Genomic DNA, 21460 nt, shown 5'->3' on the forward strand with positions numbered 1-21460 from the left:
TGTTTGAAGGAACCGGCCAATTCCTAATACATTCCACTTTCTTTGGATCCACACAAATGCCATCCTTGCTCACAATGTGACCCAAATATTCCACCTCATGTGCCATGAAGGTACATTTTGTCTCCTTAACATACAACTTGTTTTGCCTCAAGACCTCCAAAACCTCTTTCACGTGCTTCAAATGCACTTCCTCATCTTTGCTATAGATAAGTATGTCGTCGAAAAAGACCAATACAAACTTGTAGAGGAAAGGTTGAAGCACTTTGTTCATCAATGCTTGAAAAGTTGCCGGTGCATTGCATAATCCAAACGGCATAACCATGGATTGGTAAAGACCCCTTTCTGTACGAAATGCTGTTTTGAACTCATCACCACTTTTCATCCTTATTTGATGGTATCCGGAACGCAAATCAATCTTTGAAAAGCATGTGGCACCCTTCAACTCATCCAAAAGATCATCCACCCTTGGTATTGGAAATCGATTTTTGATGGTGATCTTATTCAAATCACGGTAATCAATGCACATGCGGAAAGTACCATCCTTTTTCTTCACAAGTAGCACCGGAGAAGCAAAAGGAGATTGACTTGGTTCAACCCATCCCATGTCAATGAGTTCTTTGACTTGCTTTGCCACCTCTTCCTTTTCAACCTTTGACAAACGATAGGGAGGCTTGTTGATTGGTTTGGCATTTGGTTCCAAATCAATAGCATGATCAACACTCCTCTTTGGCGGCATTGATTTTGGCATGGTAAACACATCTTCATAATCCTTGAGTAGCTTAACCATGTCCACATTTTCGATGCAATCCTTTTTGCTATTATCTTCCTCTTTGCAAAGCTGTAGTACATAAACATAGCCCTCTTTCTTGAACTCTTTCTTCATTTGAGTAGCATTGATCATGAAGAGCTTGGACCCTTGCATTCCATTCAATGTAATAACCCCTCCATGATGCACAAAACTCATGAAACTTTTCTGTATGTTCATGGTAAAAGAGTTCAAAGTGGACAGCCAATCACATCCAAGTACTATGTCAATTGGTCCCAACTCAATCACCAAAAGATCAACTTTGCAAGAGTAGTTCTTGGACAACTCCAATTCTATACTTTGACACTTCATATTGCAACCCATTGAATCACCATTGGCCACTTGCACCATGTGCTTGTTTGGTAAAGAAGTTGGTTGCATTTTGAGAGTGTTCAAAGACCTTTTATTGACAAAACTATGCGTGCTTCCAGTATCAATGAGTGCATATGCTGTTCTCCCATTCACCTTGATCTTCAATCTCAATGTGTCGGCACCCTTACTTCCCGCATAAGCATCATGAGAGATTGTACACAAGGTAGTATGTGCACTATTGTTTTCATTCCACACGCATAGAGGCATCCCATCATCCATTTTGTCATGAGCAAACTTTAGTTTCCCACCCGGATCAAAAGGAAACTCGGGATTTTCTTCATCAAAACCATCATCATGACAACCTCCACCCTCATGAGGATCTCCCCATCCAGGCATCATTGCATTCAAGGAATTCCTCCTCCTCATGATTAGCATTATCCTCAGTGATAATGTAGCTTATGGAAATATCCTTGGATTTGCATACTTTGAAGTGATCCTTGTTCCATTTTTCTCCACATTTGAAACATAGACCTTTGAGCCTCATTTCATGCAAACGGTCCTCCTTGATAACCTTGCTTTTTGAACCCCCATTTGCTGGCTTGGACTCATTGTATGTAGCTTTGTTGGACATAAATGATGGTTTAAATGGAAGTCTATTAGACCCTCTACCATACACGGTAGGAAATCTTGGAAGATTAGGTCTTGTGTTTGCATGAGAACCCATGTCAGTCCTTGTGATCACTTCCCCTTTGATATTCCCTTTGCTAGCCCACTTTGTCAAGTACTTCTCTTCATGAATTTCTGCAAGCATCATTGCCTTCTTCAAAGTGGCGGGTTCATGAGACTTGACATCACCACCAATAGGAGCTTTCAAGCCCCTTATATACTTGACAACAAGATAATGCTCATCAAAGTCGTCCAAGTATAATAGAAGCTTTAGAAACTTGTGAGAATATTCCTTCACGGTAGTGATTTGCTCTAGCTTGTCCCATTCCACAATGTGATTGTCCCTTTGCATGCGAGAAGTAAACTCTTCTGCCATGTCATTCTTGAATTCTTCCCAAGTAGTGATGACATAACCATGAGATTGCTTCCTCCTCCACCAAGTGTGAGCAAAACCTTCAGAGGCGAAGTAGACTTTGGCAATCTCGCTCCTTGGGCTGATTTCGAAGTAGAGATCCATCTTGTTTGCCCACTCTTCAAAGTCTTCGATAGAATTTGATTCTCCTTTGAACTTATTAAATATGATTTTGTCCTTCACAGCATTGTCAAAATCACCATGAATTCTTGAACCCCTCTGCCGTGCTCTTGGATCATCAAATCCTCTTCCTTTACCCAAGTGTCTATGCATTTGCTCATCTTCCAATTGCCAATCACCTGCATCTTTAAATCCCTTCTGTTCATACCCTCTTCTTGCATCTTGCATAAAGGATGAAGTTCTTGGAATACTGGCATTTGATCTCTCATAAGAAGCATCACCCATAGGTCTCTTGCCCTTGTCCATGTAAGAAGAATGTGGCATCATTTGAGGTGGCATCATTTGTCTTACTTTGTTCTCTTCTGGCATAGAAGGCTTTCCATCATGTTTGGCATTATAATGTACACCATCCATTCCATTCATATCGGCTTCTTGATTGAGCTTGAGAGGAGCCAATTCACTAATGGCTTTCTCCAAGTCTTTTAACCCTCTTTGCATCACGTCATCCAGGTAGTGGTGTCGCTTGTCGAACCGTTCCATGAGGTGTTCACCAAATTGTTGTTGCCGATTTGTTTGGTTATTTTCAATCCTTTGAAACATACTCTCCATAGCCATTAACATCATGTCCACTGTTAGCGGAGTAGTTCCCAAAGATTGAGGCATTTCCACTGGCTGAGATTCATCTGGAGATGGTGCTTTTATGGTTGAACTTTCTTCATTCCTCGTTGATGAACTCGTTGCCATCATTGCTTCCGGTTGTCTTTGATCATTTTCATTCCGGGCTCCCTTGTTTTGACCTCCTCTAGTCATTTCCATGCGCGTAATTGATCCCTCCTTGCAAAGACCACTTACTTGATTTTTTTTTCTCTCTATTCAAACGGTATCCGATTTGGGTGATCTTTATATCAACGCGAAGCTCTCGACGGGACGAATAAGAATCCCCAAAAACAGATCTGAAAAAATCAACAGCCTTTGACCAGTCAACTGTACCGACTGAAAGTCAACTCTTGATGTTAACCGCTCAATTCTTATCCGATTTGGGTGATCTTTATATCGATGCGAAGCTCTTGACAAGACGAGTAAGGATCCCCAAAAATAGATTTGAAAAAGTCAACAACCTTTGACCAGTCAACTGTTCTAGCTGAAAGTCAACTCTTGACTTTGACCGCTCAATACTACTCCGATTTGAGTGATCTTTAGCTTGTTTGAAAGAGGTTTTCGGGTAGATTGAAGGGCTTTTAGGACAGATTTGAAAAGCTTTTAAAAAACCCTAGAAATTCAAGGATTTGTCCTGGCTGCAAGTAGGCAAATTTTGCAAAAATTTTGCCATAGTCTCCCCTCTTTTTGCACCAAATCTCAATCAAATCAAAGCATCTCAATCAAGTATTAAAATCCTTATGCATTTGACCACTGTAAGCAAATCAATCCTCAATCATTTTTCCATCTGAGCATGTGACCTTATGGCATCAATTTTGTCCTTTTGCATAAGAAGTCGATGTAGAGGATTTGCTTGTTTGCTCAAGTCGAATGAACTGGTCGATGAAGCGCGTCGATGCTTGCCGATCTCCCGGCCAAGCACTTCTCACCCCTTCACCAAGTTTACATCCAAGGTGAAGGTTGAGGCCATTTCTTTACCACCAAGTACCTAATCCTCTTTCTTACCGCGTTACCCGGCACTAACGGCAAGGAAGATTCAAGACATTCTCCCCTTGGCGCCTCTCCTCCAAATGCCAAGGTACCCTTACTTCATTCTAGATTCTAGGAATAAAGTGGGGTACAATCGTGAGTGGAATGTGGTTACAAGCTCAAATGAATGAGTAGAGTTGACTTACAATTGATTTATAGCATGACTCATGCTCATTCATATCATAATACATGGTTCATAGTGCTTCCTTCATCACATCCACTCATGGCAATGTCAATACATTTCCACATACATCAACAACATCCAAGTGTCACGAAGCGGTGATCTCGGGTCGCGTTCTGGGCGCGAGTTTCCGCTCGGGACTAGAAAATCCAGTACAAAAGTGAAAACAGAGAGCACTTGCTGAATCCTGCACCTCAAGACCTATATCTCGTCTTGAAGAGGACGACGAGCCGGTCGTTTTGAGTACTAGAACTCCAAAAATGGAGTTCGTATGAGAGAGTTATGACCAAAAACGTGCAACCGGCAATGGAAAACGGTGTCACCAAAAAGCGACTTCCAACCCAAAACATTTTATTCAATCCCCCAAATGTGCCAAAAGCTATGCTCACTTATGCCAATATGCAAGGCATAACATTGAATGGCTATGTATAGCATTCAAGCATTCATAATGCATAAAGAGCAGCATGAATGGCCATGATTAAAGTCCAATTTCTGAAAAGTAGGGTTTTATGTGTAATAAAACCCTAATTCACTCCATAGCTTGAAAGAATGCTTCAAAATTGTAAGGAAGTGATGGAGCAACTCACCAATGTCACCCGGGAAGCCTTAATGCTTGAATTTGTTGAAGGAGATGAAGATTAGGGTCACTTTGGTGAAAAACGTGGGCAGCTTTGGTAGTGATTTTCAGCCACATTGGGAGCCCCATTTCTCATGGAAAATAGGTGAAATACTTCATAAAACATTGCTAGATACATGAGAGACTCAATGCCCTTTGCTCATGTTGAGATTCCATGGCTAGGGTTTGCAAGAAAGCTCCCAAACAGAAAAACGTTTTTGATTAACAACTGCTAATCAAGATTAGTGAATTTTTCCCAATTTGGTCCACTCATTCAAAAAAAATAGGTCCATGTGCTCAAATTTGAACCACAAACTCTACCTTAGCCATATCCCCTTCCCCCATGAATCAAATGAAGCAGAAATTTCATGAAATGAGAAGAAGAAAAGAAAAATTAAAAATCATGGATCAAAAGCCATGCTCTGATACCAATGAAAGAAAGTAACAGGGGTGGGTTAGTCCCTCACCAAGGGAGTGGCTCATGAAGGAGTCACCACTTAGCATCTCACGGGAGAAGCTCACCATTGATTCTTGGAATAGATAACATTATCATGAATGAGCCATAATCCCATTTACATTGGTATTTATACTCCACCCAAGAGTTCACACCTACTTACTAGTTGTCCATGGCCTTGGGCCCATAATGCTTTCTTACAATGAATCCTCACAGGCTTGATGTTGATGTTATGTTTTGTTGTGAGTTGTGTTACCTTTTGTCGCTTTGTAAACATGATGTCATTCTATGTGGATGATGAATTCTCAGAGGCCTAACCTCATGTGGTATGTGTTAGCTATTTTTAGATACATGGCATTGTCAATATTACAATGTTTGTCGATGAGTGCAACAAAGGGTATTATATTGTGTGTTGGGAAAGGATCTTAGGAATGTAAATGAACTAATCATGATGTCGAGAAATGATAACATGTGGTTGTCACGTCCACATATGGTTTTACCTTGGAATATGGCTCCAAATTTGTTATCCAAATTGTCCATGTGAGATAGAAATATATTGGAACTATACTTTTGCTATGATAGGTAGATTTTGCCACAATAGTGGAAATTTATTATAGGCTTCTTGGTTTTTCCCACTCGCTTTTGACCTTGCTTGGCTTTCTTCCCTCGCCTTTTTGACTGCCTCACCTTTACAGAATAGATGCATGTGAAAGACAAAGGCATGCTACATGTGCAATTTTTGCCACAAAGGCAATGGGTGATGCTAAGCTATGGCATGCACGCTTTGGTCACTTGAACTTTGGCAGTTCCCTGTGTTTGCATAAACATGACATGGTGTTTTAGTTGCCACATCTTGAAGCCCCTATCGAACATGTTTGTGAGGGATGTATTCTTGGAAAATTGCAACGGCATCATTTCCCAAAGATGGTTTAGTTAGAGCTATCCAAAAATTGCAGCTTATACACAGTGATGTATGTGGTCCTATCTATTGGGGGTTACCTCTATTTTGTCACATTCATTGATGATTATTCCAAGTATACCTCTATTTTGTCACATTCATTGATGATTATTCCAAGTATACCTGGGTATATCAAATAAGAGGTTTTTATGTTCTTTAGACACTTTGTTGCTATGGTTCAAAATGTTTCCACATATGTAAGATTGGTACCCTATGTACCTGATCGAGGGAGGGAGTATATGTCTAAGGAGTTTCATGCATACATGGTTGATAATGGGATAAAAAACCAATGTATTGTGCCAGGCTACACACCTCAGCAAAACATGAGGCATGAAGTCTACATAATTGCTTCACGATGGTAGGGAGAAAAAAGATGTCAAAAAAGTACACAATATAAAGTCAATTTCTAACATTAGCAGATTTGTTTTATTAAGGTGAGAATTAAAATTACAACGTTTCCTTGGCATACTCTGATAGTATCAAGATAATAAACCTTTTTATTGTTCTTGTGAGATAAAAGGAACAAAGACCAAAGAGATCCTAAAGTATTCTTGTGATAAAAGGTACAAAGATTACTCTTGTGATAAAAGGCACAAAGATTAATCTTGTGATAAAAGGCGCCAAGAGGAAAGGGATCTCATAGTTGTCTTGTGATAAAAGGAATAGAGAGTATATAGATTTAAATCTTTTTTAAAAAGGAAGTTATGGAAAATTTTACTTTTTGTAGGGAAAGGATGTTTAAACCCCAATGGAACACTACAAGTTTAGTGAAGATATCAATCTCCAAGTTTTAAATGCATGAAAAAGTAGGTTAGAAAGTATCAAGGCCATGCTTATGGTGATATACCTCCCATAGATTCTTCGTGGTAGGCTAACTAACAAATGATTTTGTTTTTAACCTTTGTGTTTTAATAATACTATATTTTCCTTTACTCATGACATCAAATTTTGTGCTTTGATACTACTATATTCTGCTTTGACATCATTCTTTTTTTTGTTGTTCAATGCAGTATTCCAATGGGGCTACTCCATAGTCACCCTACCACCCTTCTATACTCTTTAGAGGGACTTCAAAACTTTGTGGATCGGAAAAGGCTTTTGAAGTTCCAAACAAAAAACGGATCTTTTCTATTGTCACCATCCTTACTGCGTGTGCTCTCAAGTACAAGAGTGACAAGAAATGCCTCAATTATTTGAATTTGGTATTGGAAAAATTTGATAATGCAAGTAAAAACACATACATATACATATATAGGTGTGTGTGTGTGTGTGTGTGTGTGTGTGTGTGTGTGTGTGTATTGTGTGTGTGTGTGTGCATGCGCACATGCATGTTTGATATGTGTAGTACCCACACACACACACACACACACACACACACACACACACACACACAAATACATGCATTCATATGCATATTCTAACCTATACTCATTTATGTTTATAATACATATGTACATATAAATTCGACACATACATATAATATATAGGTACACATACCTATATTGATTTATGCATGTAATATATATATATATATATATGAATATATATATATATGTATATATATGTATATATATGTATATATACATACATATATATATATATATATATATATATATATATATATATATATATGTATGTATGTATGTATGTATGTATGTATGTATGTATATATCTATATCTCTCTCTCTCTCTCTCTATATATATATATACATGTATGTATGTATGTATGTATGTACGTGTATATAATATAGATGTAGACATATATATTAAATGTATACACACACATTACAGGAGATGTACATATATGCATACACATACACACATATAGTTACTTACACAAATAGTACATGCATATATGCACTCGTATGTACCTACAATTTTGCATATGTAACCTCATCATTAAAGTTGCAATAGCTGACGGAGAGTCAATGGAGGACGGCTCGCGTAGCAAGGCCGACCGAGGTCTTGTCGATTTAAATGGTGAGCTTCCGGTACGGTAGATGAGGGACCAAGGAAGCGGCCTATGAGTGAAGCGCTAGGTGAACTGCGAAGGAGCCTAGAGGGTGCTGACCATACGGTGCTCGGGCTTTGGGTCGCCGAAGATACCCCTGCGTGCATCAAGGAAGAAAAAGGAACAAGGAGTTAGAGTTGTTTTCTGAACTCGGGCATGGATCTAGTTGATTGTCTTTGCTGGTCCTCAATGGATGAGTCCATGGCTCTTTTATATGGATTTGTTGGTTGATCTTGCTAATCTTCAACGGAGAGTCCATCTGGATTTTCATAAGTGAATATATTTCTAGGTACTATGAGCTAGGAACTATTGAAAAGGCCCCTGAGTGAATAGGTGGTGAGCGTTCTAGTTGCCAATGATGCCATAGGAATGATTGGAAATTAGAATTGAACCTGGATATTTTGGAGGATTATGATCAGTGATACTATGGTTTCATTAAAAGATTATTTTAAAGACAGGTGAATCTGTGAAACATACAATTTCATATTGGGTGTGTAAGTGGTGTCTCTTGAAGTTTGTTTGAAGCACCGGCTAGGGGGCTTGGGAACTCTTTTCCCTGATACCCGGGGCAAAACATAACCAAATTCCTAAATGGATCCTATCACTACAGTGGTTGAGCAGTTGGCTAATCCATGGGACTCGATGGGGTTAGGCTGGACTGATGGATCCCTAAAATAAGACTCAATTCTATTATGTTACGATAGATGAAGTAAATCCTGGATAGTATTTATTCTATGGAAAAGAATCAACGAATGTGCCTCTCCGATGAGGAAAAAAGTGTTGGTCTCTATGATCCAAGTGCAAGTCTCTTCCTTGATTTGACCATGTGACTTACGGGTTCGGTCGGATCAGTTTGGTTAGTTAAGGCTCTTTACTACGTTAGAATAGAAATATCCTGGAGGAATCGCCCGTGCTTTCTGGGTGAGGGAAGTTTTTTCGGGTTCGGAAGAACCGAGGGATTAATCTCTTGTCCGGATATCCGTGGGGGCGAGGCCCTGAGTGAGAGGCTCTGCCCTGCGTAAGAAGTGCTACTTCCGCTGCTAGCATCCCCGAATTCATTGCACGGAGGGGGCAGGGAGGATCTTTCAAAATTGAGTCAAGCATATCATTGAGCTCATGTGATGTGCTTTAAAGCAACATGCTCATTAAAACAAGCATGTGTACAGTGCTTCAAAGCACTATCCATCACATTATCTTGCATGTGTAGTGCTTCAAAGTACCATGCACATTGTCAAGCATATGTGCTGTAGTGCTTCAAAGCACAATGCATATTGAGTCAAGCACATCATCTTGCATGTACAGTGCTTCAAAGAACCATGCAAAAAGAAGCAAGAATATGTGTAGTGTTGCAAAGCATCATGCAGATTGATCAAGCACATCATGCAAATTGATCAAGCACATCATTGAGCTCATGTGTTGTGCTTCAGAGCACCATGCATATAGAATCAAGCATTTGTGCAAGGCTTCAAAGCACCACCCAGTAGATTGTCTGAGGCATGTAGTGCTTCAAAGCACCATGAAGATTGATTAAAGCACATCACTCAGATCATGTGTTGTGCTTTAAATCACCATGCTCTATCCAGCATTGCTTCAAAGCACTATCCAGCACATCATATTGCATGTGTAGTGCTTCAAAGCACCAAATCAAACATATGTGCAGCAATGCTTCAAATCTCAATGCATATTGATCATCTTGCAAGTGCAGTCTAAAATGACATTTAAATACAACTAAGGAAAGACAGCTACACCAAAAAGAAGAGATAGATATGGTACCTTAGCAACTACAACCATCGTTTTCAAGCTCACGTTCTCATCCTCATTTGGAAACAAATGATGGACCCTTGAGATTATATGAGAGACACCTTGCATTCCAACAAGTAATGACTAGATCTCCTCAAAATTGCTCTTTTGGTTGAGTGAACCTTTTGCGAAGTGTAAGGCAAGAAATTGGATCTTAAGAAAAAGAGTTGTCCTCTACCTTGCGAGATGAGGACATCTCGCATTTTTCAAGAGGGGTAGAATGTAAGATTCTCCCCCAGCCTTCGAGGTAGACAGGAGTAAGAATCTCCCTTTCTGATCTTATAATTATTCTCTCTCTAAAATAAAAGAAAGATTCTGTTTAAAAAAGGAAGAACCTTTTCCCTGAATACTTCTCAAGAGTCCCACCTGTTTTAAGGATTCAGAACAATGAGTTCAGAAGTGAGAATCGATGTTTTGGATATCAAGGTTTTGGTCTTCATTCGAGTACGGCCCAAAAGAAGTTCTTTATCTCTTGGGAAGTATAAGAAGTTATCTCCCAGATATTGTGGACCAAAGAAAGTAGGTGATTTAGCTTACGAACTTCTTTTATCTCCTCATCTCAAAGTTCTGAATGCCTTCTATAGAAAAATGTGCCAAACCCAAATCATGGAAAGACGGTAAAACTTCAGTGGTAAGTTACCGTTGGCTTCTAAGTTACGCTAGCTCCTTCTTTTATATAAGTCGTAACTTTTACTTATCGTTCACAGTAATCTTACTCCCATCGATCTCCTTTCTTTCTTAATCTCCTTCATGGCTTGGCAACAAGAATTAGTTTTATCCATAATGATTCCTCACCTTCAAGACACGCAAGTGAGTCTGTGAAGAAGGATTTTATAGAACAGTATGAGCGCTCACTTTTCCCTCACTTGGGAACTTCTGTAGCTTAGACTAAATGGCGAACCTATCAAGACATAACTAGGGTAACACCCTGGGGTCAGCAGCACTTTCGTAACAATGTCCGCTTGGCCATGGTTATTGAAGCTTTGGGTTTGGGTCCCCGATACTATTGCGTCATGAGATCAGGGCATCTTGGGTTTTCCGAGCGGGTCTTCTTACTGGCATGTTTTCTTCCTCATCAGAAGATATGCCTTTACCTCCTTTTTGGCTTGCCTCTCAGAGGTCCTTTTGTTAGATCACCTCATACCACTGAGATAGGTGCGACAATAACCAACAGAATTATTCCCATAGATGAGTTACCTTATACGTGCGCAGCTTGTGAGTGCTGCTTTTGCATATGATGGACGGACTTATGGAAGTGTAAAGAGTTCTTCTATCTTTATTGTATATGTTCCAAGAATGAATAAAGTTTAAATCTTGTTCTTGTCTTGACCCTTACTCTCTTTGAGACTTTTTTAATTGGTGGTTAATCTTAATTAAATTTTTCTCTAAGTCTCATGTTCGTGCATCTTGCGAAATTATCCCAAGTTTGCGAGATGAGGACATCTCACGTTTTGCAAGTGGGAGAGGATGTAAGATTCCTCCCCAGCCTCTCAAAATGTCCAGCATCTTCCCCTGTAATCAATCCCCTCTTCAGAAATATAAAAGACCTTGTTTCTAACTGTTTTGACTTAGAGAGAGAATATTCTAGAGAGAGAATATTCAGATTTTAAATATTTGTAGATAGAAAAATTTCTCATCTTATTAAAATAAGTTCCCCTGAAACAGAAATTCAAAAAGAACTTTCCAATGTGTAATTAGAATTAATTGGAAATGAGTATGAAGGACCTTAGTCTAAGGGTCTAGGATTTCAGAAATTTTTGGATTATGGTCCAATTAAGGTTCCTATGGACCAATAGCATCAATCCATGTGTAGGAAGGAGATAAATCCAATTTTGTAAAAGAAGATACCCAAAAATGAGTAAATGCTCACATAAGATGAAGAGTTGACTAGTTTATTAGTAAGAAACTATGAGTAATATCAAAAATATGAGATATTTTGGGTATCCAAAAATGAGTAAATGCTCACATAAGATGAAGAGTTGAAAATGTACAAGGTTTATTAGTAAAAAATTATGAGCAATATTAAAAATATGAGATATTTTAGATATAATGATTCCATTTTGACACATATGTAAGGAAGGGGAGTTCTTTAAAGGAGGTGCATATTTCACATAAGATGAAGAGTTGAAAATGTACAAGGTTTATTAGTAAAAAAACTATGAGCAATATTAAAAATATGAGATATTTGGGTATAATGATTCTATTTTGACACATATGTAAGGAAGGGGAGTTCTTTAAAGGAGGTGCATATTTCACATGCTTGAATGAGTTTTAAACTCATAAAAATTGAGATATTTTATCTCTCCTCTCTCCTCAGTCAAGTCTAGTTCCAAAAAGTTAGCTTAACTGACCTAAAAATGGTCAAAAATTGACCAAACTGATTTGGAAAATTCTAGAATCAGTTTGTTTGGTTAGGAGCTCAATTTTTCCTATAAATAGAAGCCTCCCCCTTGTTGAAAAAGATATAGTGTTTATTCATCGTTACTCTACTCCACCTAAGCCAAGAACTGTGAATTCATTAATAATTCACTAGTTTTTAGAGCTTCCTTCTTTCTTAAATCCCCATTAGTGGCTCCATCAACATACTTAACCAATTGATTGGTTGGGGGCCTCTACCGTGAACAAAGAATCAAGCAATTTGTAAGGTAATTAGCGAATTTTGATCATTTTCTATAATTTCTATATGCTTCTCTCTTCTCAACCCCTCTCAAGCTTGAGAAGCTTAATTGGAATGGTTTTTGAATGCTATTGAAGTTAATTGATAAATGTTAGTGAAGAGTTACATAATTTGATGAATGCTATTGAAGTTAATTGATTAATGATAGTTAAGAATTAGATAAATTTCCATTTATGCTTAATTCTAATGGTTTTTATGTAAATTCTCTCTCTCACTCAAGAAATGGTCATACTCATGATCCATTCTCAATAATGAAGCTTTTCATAAAGCTTTTTCTTAATCCAAGATTAAGCTATGCTTGAGGCCAAATTAATTGCTTTTTTCTATGCTTTTAGTTGATGTATGTTGATGATTCAATCCATTATGGATTGATGATCCAATTAGAGACCATTCTAATTATTTCCTTAATGATAAGCTTTATCCCTTAGAAAAATTGAGATTTATCAGTCATAGCAGCGGAGCTATGGCAAAATTTTTATAAAAATTACGCATAAAATAATTTCATTCAAAGCATAAAAAGAGGACTTCCTACCATATTCTAGGAATTATCATTCTAGATTAATTGAAAGATATTCATTGTAATCCTAGAGAAATTGATTTTTATATTATGCATAATTGATTTTCATGCATAGAGGTATGCATAAAAGATTATTATTTTAACATAAAAGTGTTACTTTTATCATATTTGGATTTCATGCATAGAGGTATGCATAAAAGTTGACTATTTTATTATAAAAGTGTTACTTTTATCATATTTGGATTTCATGCATAGAGGTATGCATAAAAGTTGATTAGTTTATTATAAAAGTGTTACTTTTATCATATTTGGATTTCATGCATAGAGGTATGCATAAAAGTTGATTATTTTATTATAAAAGTGTTACTTTTATCATATTTGGATTTCATGCATAGAGGTATGCATAAAAGATGATTATTTTATTGTAAAAGTGTTACTTTTATCATAATTGGATTTCATGCATAGAGGTATGCATAAAAGTTGATTATTTTATTGTAAAAGTGTTACTTTTATCATAATTGGATTTCATGCATAGAGGTATGCATAAAAGTTGATTATTTTATTGTAAAAGTGTTACTTTTATCATATTTGGATTTCATGCATAGAGGTATGCATAAAAGATGATTATTTTATTGTAAAAGTGTTACTTTTATCATAATTGGATTTCATGCATAGAGGTATGCATAAAAGTTGATTATTGGATTTCATGCATAGAGGTATGCATAAAAGTTGATTATTTTATTGTAAAAGTGTTACTTTTATCATATTTGGATTTCATGCATAGAGGTATGCATAAAAGTTGATTATTTTATTATAAAAGTGTTACTTTTATCACAATTGAATTTCCTGCATAGAAGTATGCATAAGAGTTGATTATTTTATTATAAAAGTGTTACTTTTATCATATTTGGATTTCATGCATAGAGGTATGCATAAAAGATGATTATTTTATTGTAAAAGTGTTACTTTTATCATAATTGGATTTCATGCATAGAGGTATGCATAAAAGTTGATTATTTTATTGTAAAAGTGTTACTTTTATCATATTTGGATTTCATGCATAGAGGTATGCATAAAAGATGATTATTTTATTGTAAAAGTGTTACTTTTATCATAATTGGATTTCATGCATAGAGGTATGCATAAAAGATATTCTTTTTATACTAAAAGTGTGATTTTCATCATAAATGGATTTTATGCATAACTTAGATGCATAAGAGAAATTCTTTTACTCTAAAAGTGTAATTCCTACCAAATTGAATTTGTGCATAGGAAGATGCATAAAAGATTGATTCAAAAGTGTCATTCTCATCTAAATTGAATTTATGCATAGGAAGATGCATAAAAGATTGAATTTTAATTCAAAAGTGTCATTTTCATTTAAAATGAATTTATGCATAGGAAGATGCATAAAAGATTGATTTTTACTTCGAAAATATTAATCTCCTTAAATGGAATTTATGCATAAATAAATGTGTAAAGAGATCTTATATCAAATATAAGAGTTCTCTTATATTCTATAAATAGATATGAGATGTGATAGGATGAGATAAGAGGTGTATAAGATGTGATAAGAGGTGATAAGATGAATTAAGATGTGATAAGATGTGTATGAGATGAGGTAAGAAGTGTATGTGATAGGATAAGATGTATATGGGTTGTGATAGGGCAAGAATGGATGTGATGTAAAAGATTAGATGTGAAGGTATATGAGGTTATATGAATAGGAATGTGGAAATGGATATATGTATGTGGATGTGTGAATGTGGAGATGGGAGTGTGGATGTATGAATGTGAAAATGGATGTATGCATGAAGATGTATATGCGTAGATGTGAATGTGGATGTAGATGTGCATGTATGTATGTGTGTGGATGTATAGATGTGAATGGGAATGTGGATGTGGATGTATGTATGTATGGGGATGTAGATGTGAATGTATAGATGTGAATGGGAATGTGGATGTGGATGTATGTATGTATGTGGATGTGGATATATGAATGAGGACGTCATAATGGATGTATGCATGTAGATGTGGATATATGGATGTGAATGTGAATGTGGATGTGGATGTGGATGTGGATGTATGGATGTAGATACGGATGTGGATGTGGATGTGGATGTGGATGTATGGATGTAGATACGGATGTGGATGTATGTATGTATGTGGATGTAGATGTGGATGTATAGATGTGAATGAGAATGTGGATGTGGATGTGGATGTATGAATGTGAATGTGGATGTGGATGTGGATGTATGGATGTGGATATGGATGTGTATGTATGAATGTGGATATGGGATGTGGATGTATAAATGAGGATGTGAAAATGGATGTATGTATGTAGATGTGGATGTATGGATGTGAATGTGAATGTGTATGTGAATTAATGTGTCGTCGATATGAGAAAATGGATAAGAATGAGTACACATTGAATGAAATGTGGAATAAGTAATGTGGACTGAATGAGGGATAATGTGGAAAGACGAGAGTTCGATTTAGAAACTGTATTTTGTGACTATTTGTAAATGACTGTTTTATGTCAAGAATGTTGGGGAAGCATTTTGACTGTCTTGTGGATTAAGGTCATGAAGACCTAATTGTTAAAGTTGCAACTGCTGACGGAGAGTCAATGGAGGACGTCTCGCGTAGCAAGGTCGACCAAGGTCTTGACCAGCCTCGGTTCGATTTAAATGGTGAGCTTCCGGTACGGTGGATGAGGGACCAAGGAAGCGGTCTATGAGTGAAGCGCTAGGTCACCTCCTGCAAAGGATCCTAGAGGGTGCTGACCATACGGTGCTCGGGCTCTGGGTCGCCGAAGATACCCACACGTGCGTCGTGGAAGATATTGGAACAAGGAGTAAGAGTTGTTTTCTGAAACCGGGCATGGATCTGGTTGATCGACCTTGCTGGTCTTTAATGGATGAGTCCATGGCTCTTTTTATGAATCTGTTGGTTGATCTTGCTGATCTTCAACGAGAGTCCATCTTTATTTTTATAAGTGATTATATTGCCGAGTATTATGGGCTAGGAACTATTGAAAAGGCCCCTGAGTGGACAGGTGGTGAGCGTTCTAGTTGCCAATGATGCCATAGATACTCTGATGAAGGAATGATGGGAAATTATGAATCAACCAGATAAATTGGAAGATTGTGATCAGTGGTACTTTGGCTTCATTAAAGGATTGTTTTAAAGTTAGCTGATGCTAAGAAAAAGGCAATTTCATATTGGGTGTGTAAGTGGTGTGGCTAGTTTTATGTTTGCATGAACTTCCGGCTAGGGGGCCTTGGAACTCTTTTCCTTTGTACCCGGGACAAAACCTAACCAAATTCCAAATTGGATCCCATCACTACAGTGGTTGGGCGGTTGGCTAACCCATGGGATTGGATGGGGTTAGGCTGGACTGATGGATCCATAAATCGAGACTCAACTTTTGTTATTACGATAGATAAAGTAAATCCCGGACAGTAATTGTTCTATGGATAGGAATCAACGGCTGTGCTTCTTGAATGGGGAAAAAAGCGTTGATCCCAATGATCCAAGTGCAAGTTTCTTCCTCGATCCGACCAAATATCTTATAGATGCAAGTGGATCAGTTTGATCAGAAATGATCTTGGCTACGTTAGAGTAAAAAGTTATCCTGGTGGAATCGCCCGTGCTTTCCGGTAAAGGAAGTTTTTTCGGGTTCGGTTTTGGAACAACCGACGGATTATCCGGATATCTGTGGGTGAGGCCCCGAGTGTGGGACCCCTGTCCCGCGTGAGAAGTGCTACTTCCGCTGCTAGTACCCTGAATCCGTTGCTCGGTGGGAACAGGGATCTCACAGGCATTGTTTGCCTTACACCTCTTGCAGTGATCCTCTCGCTTCTTCGATCTCTCACACCAAATCTGATATCTTCTAGCCCATGGAGACCACCATTTCATTAAGGGGATCTTCTTATTCCTTGGTAAGGCACACTTTTGTAGAGAAACCACCATAACTTGCACTTGGTTGTTGTAGGTAGTCGGAGCGAGGAATTGACCCCATGGTAGAAGTACCCTGCAATCTCTTGAGAACCCTCTTCTCCTTGAACTACCACCTGTCCATCTTGCCTTCCAACTGATTGTGCTTCTGTAACCAATTCATTGCTTCCTCTACAAAGTGAGCCCAATTGATTTGTTCTAGTGTGCAACCTTCCACCACTCAAGTGCAAACCCCTTTGCAAAGTAGACATGCAACTCACCATTCTTAGGAAGCTCCTAGGGTAGACATTCCGATGGAGGAGCATTAAATCCTCATGGTACTCTTCCCTGACTTCATCATTCTTAATTTTGTGTCTAGGGCTCAGCATTGGACATGCAAACACATCAGTCCAATCAGCTTGTGAAATCTCTTGAATCTATCATGGGTCCTTACTGACAATTGACAGACCATGGATTGCTATAAAATCTATAGTTGTCCTGCAAGATGTTCTTTGCAATGGCTCAGCAATGGGAAGCCTCTTCTTGTGACCAGCCTGGCTAAGATGGGCACAGTGAGAGCAGTCATTGCTATGGCTGCAGCTAATGGCTGGGAAATGCATCAAATGGATGTCAAAAATGCATTTCTGAATGGTGATCTACAAGAGGAAGTGTATATGGCACAACCAGAAGGGTATGTACACCCAAGATATCCTACTCATGTATGCAAATTGAAAAAGGCATTATATGGTCTGAAGCAAGCATCTCGTGCTTGGAGTGATACGATGAGCAGATATCTTATCTCACTTGGTTTTCAAATTTCTATAGCAGATTCTTCACTCTATGTGAAGAAGACAGAGCATGGGATTGTTTTACTCGTCATCTATGTGGATGACTTGATTATCACAGGTGATCATGGTGCAGATGTGATGCATGTCAAGAAAGCTTTGAGTGGGCAATTTGACATGAAAGACCTTGGTGAGTTGAGATACTTTCTTGGAATAGAAGTGGTCAAAGATCATGCAGGTACATGGTTAGTACAGCGCCAATATGCATTGGATATGTTGGCAAAATATGGCATGACAGGGTGTAAGCCTATGAGTACACCTTTGGAGCAAAATGTGAAGTTGTGGGCTGATTATGGTGTGGAAATGGATGATCCTTCTATGTACAGGAAGATGGTTGGTAGTCTCATATACATGACTATCACACGCCCGGATTTGAGTTATGCTGTGGGGCTAGTAAGCCAGTTTATGCAGAGCCCCATAAAGCCTCAGTTGGATGCAGTGAGATGCATTATGAGATATGTGAAGACCACTGCACATTATGGTCTACTTTATGAGAGTGGTAAAAGCTTGGATATACATGGCTACACAGATGCTGATTGGGCAGGTAGCTCATATGACAGGTCTACTAGTGGATATGCTTTTACACTTGGAAGTGCCATGGTGAGTTGGAGTAGCAAGAAGCAACCTACAGTTGCTTTATCCAGTACAGAGGTTGAATACAGAGGTGCAACCATTGCTACTTGTAAAGCTATATGGTTAAAGAGTCTCTTGGCAGACTTGGGAGAGCCTATTGATGGCAAAGTTGTCATTTATTGTGACAACATGAGCAGTACAGTTGGCAAAGAATCCAGTGTTTCATGCGAGGACCAAACACATAGAGGTCCATTATCATTTTGTCAGAGAAAAGGTGCTGGATGGTACAATTGATCTACAGTATGTGAAGACTAAAGAGCAGATGGTAGACATCTTTATAAAGCCACTTAGCAGGGAGACATTTGAGTACTTCCGTACTATGTTGGGAGTACATGGGATGAGCTTGAGGGGGAGTGTTGAGAGCTTTGATATCCCAAGCTCATCTACATCTTTATCGGTAGTACATCATGAGCTTGAGAGGGGCTATTGAGATTCAAGTTCGATGTCAGTGTGAGCCAGCTATGCTATGTGCTGGCATGTTAGGTAGGAACATGTGTGAGACATAAATGACCGCGTGTCCAGCTGGTCATAGTGTGTGGACATTAGCTAGGGTTAGAAGTGTGTGGACACAACTCATAGTGTCGTGTGTATTATGGATTATGGCATTGTGCATTGTGTGAGAAGGGAGATGGCTTCCCTCTATGGTTAGGGTTTGCTCCTGTGTGTGTGCCTCCTCCCCCTCTATCGTTCTTTCAACAATACATCTGCATACTCAACCACTCTGGTTCTTTAGCCTTGCATTATATGTCTACCAGATTCATTTTAACAACATACATAGCTTGCCTTTTTTTGAGCCCTTTTAATAATTTGGAAGCCTTGACTAATTGTAGCACTGGGGATCCGGAGATTCCAATTCCTTGAACTTTATTCCCGTGAAGGTCTAGGAAAGAGATGGTTCCTTTGTGACAATGAATATCAGCCTGATTCTTTTGGAGCCAATCCATTCCAAGGATTCTGTCATATATTTCCAAGGGTAGGACTCTGAATTGGCACTCTATTACATTCTCATCTAAGCTAAACTGAATAAGGTCAGTCTCAAGGTGAGTGAAAAGAGCCTTCCCACCACTGGCTAATTCCACTTTCATGGGTTTCCCTGATTTTTGATTTAGGGCTAATTTATGCAGACATCCTCGGGAAAAAGAAGAATGAGTACTACCTGAATCAATCAAAAGCTTGAATTTCTTACCCTGGTACTCTGTTGGAGTCTGGAGGACTGAGAATTAATGGTTATTCCCCTGATGCTCAATTGCTGCATAGATCTGTCCTTTCTCTTCCTCCACTTCCTAAGCTATGGTGACTGCTCTGGCTACTGCAGTCTGAGGTGGAACTCTCTCTCTTTGGTTATTCCAATTCTAGGAGGGAGTTTGGAGACTGCTTTGCATGGAGACTGTAGGCTGAGCTGGCACTCTTCTGGGGTTACCTTGATTTTGGCGCTGGTGTGGGGACCCTGATTGGACTGATATGAAGGAATCTATCTCGAAAATTTGGAACCCTTGCTTCCTTGGCCAACAGAAGGAGATGGGCAATTCTTGAACTGGTACCCAAGTCCCTGAAATCCGAAGCATCTGTTCTTGCTTCAAAGGTCTTCCCTTTGCATTCTGGAGAGAGCCGGAGTTCCTGAGAATGTACTTCGAGGGAAAGGTCTTCCTTCATTTCTGAAGCTTCCTGTCTCCACATTCTAGTTAGGACCTTGGTGTCTCTTTGGACGTGGAAAGTCTGAACAACTTCCCAGTGTGTCTGAAATCTCTTGAAGGATGAGGGAGCTAGCTTTGGCGGGACTTTTACGATGAAGGCTTTGGAAAAGTCCTACGCCATTCTGACAGCTTCTGCCATGGACACTCGCTTGGCATTTTTGACCAGTGTATCCAAGGGTGCGTTCATTCCCCGAATGAATCTGGCCATGAGTTGCTCTTCATCTAGAGGTGGTGAATATTTGAGTGGAAGAGCAAAGGCCTCGTGATATTCCGTGATGGTTTTGCTCCCCTGCTTTAGCTCTCAGAAATCGTTCATTTTGGTTTCCAAAAATCTAGGGGACAAAATCTCTTTCTCAAATAGGTTTTAAGGTAAGGACTGAGTATCTTTGTCTGGACGGTTGGTGTCACAGTGGTTCCTCCATGCCACCCTGGCTGTTTCCACTATTTTCAGCGTGGCAAGAGCCATTTTTCTCTCCTCATTGTAGCCTATTATGTCAAAATATTCTTCCATGGCTTCCACCCATTTCTCCACAGCCTCGCCCAAGTTCTCCCCTTCTCCTTTGAAGGGTCCTGGCTGAGTCCTATGAAGAGCCTTCCGAACATCAGGGTCAAGCTCATCATCTTCAGAGAGAGAGGGTCTGGCTGACGACCATGGTTTCCTTGTCTCATGATTCTACCAAAAATTATATATTATTAAATTTTTATTTTGATATCGTCCACGAGATCCTAAGACTTAAGAGGTTCGGAAAACAATTTCTTCAACAAGACAATGATCTTATTGGAGATCTATGACATATGTCTGATAACATATTTTTCTTTAACAGTTCGTCCATAAACAATCACTTATACAATAGGAAATTTTTCTCCTTAAAACATTTCTTTATTTATATAAAAGTTGCAATATGTACATAGAGCAACTGGGCTCTAGAATTCAAAATCTCCTAGGGAGACGCATAAGACGAGGGTACTAGGCCATAGCCATGCCCTGATACAAACATTCACTTACTGAAAAGGGAGCTATTATCTTCTCCTTAGGAATAAAGCAACTAAGAAGTCTGTAGACTTGGAATGAAATTCCGAGGTGTCGAATGATATAGAATGACACCACGCACCATTTTTAGCTTTAACAGAATC

This window comes from Cibotium barometz, chromosome 22, assembly GCF_041138505.1.
Source record: "Cibotium barometz isolate CiBa-2024 chromosome 22, ASM4113850v1, whole genome shotgun sequence".
NCBI lineage: Eukaryota > Viridiplantae > Streptophyta > Polypodiopsida > Cyatheales > Cibotiaceae > Cibotium > Cibotium barometz.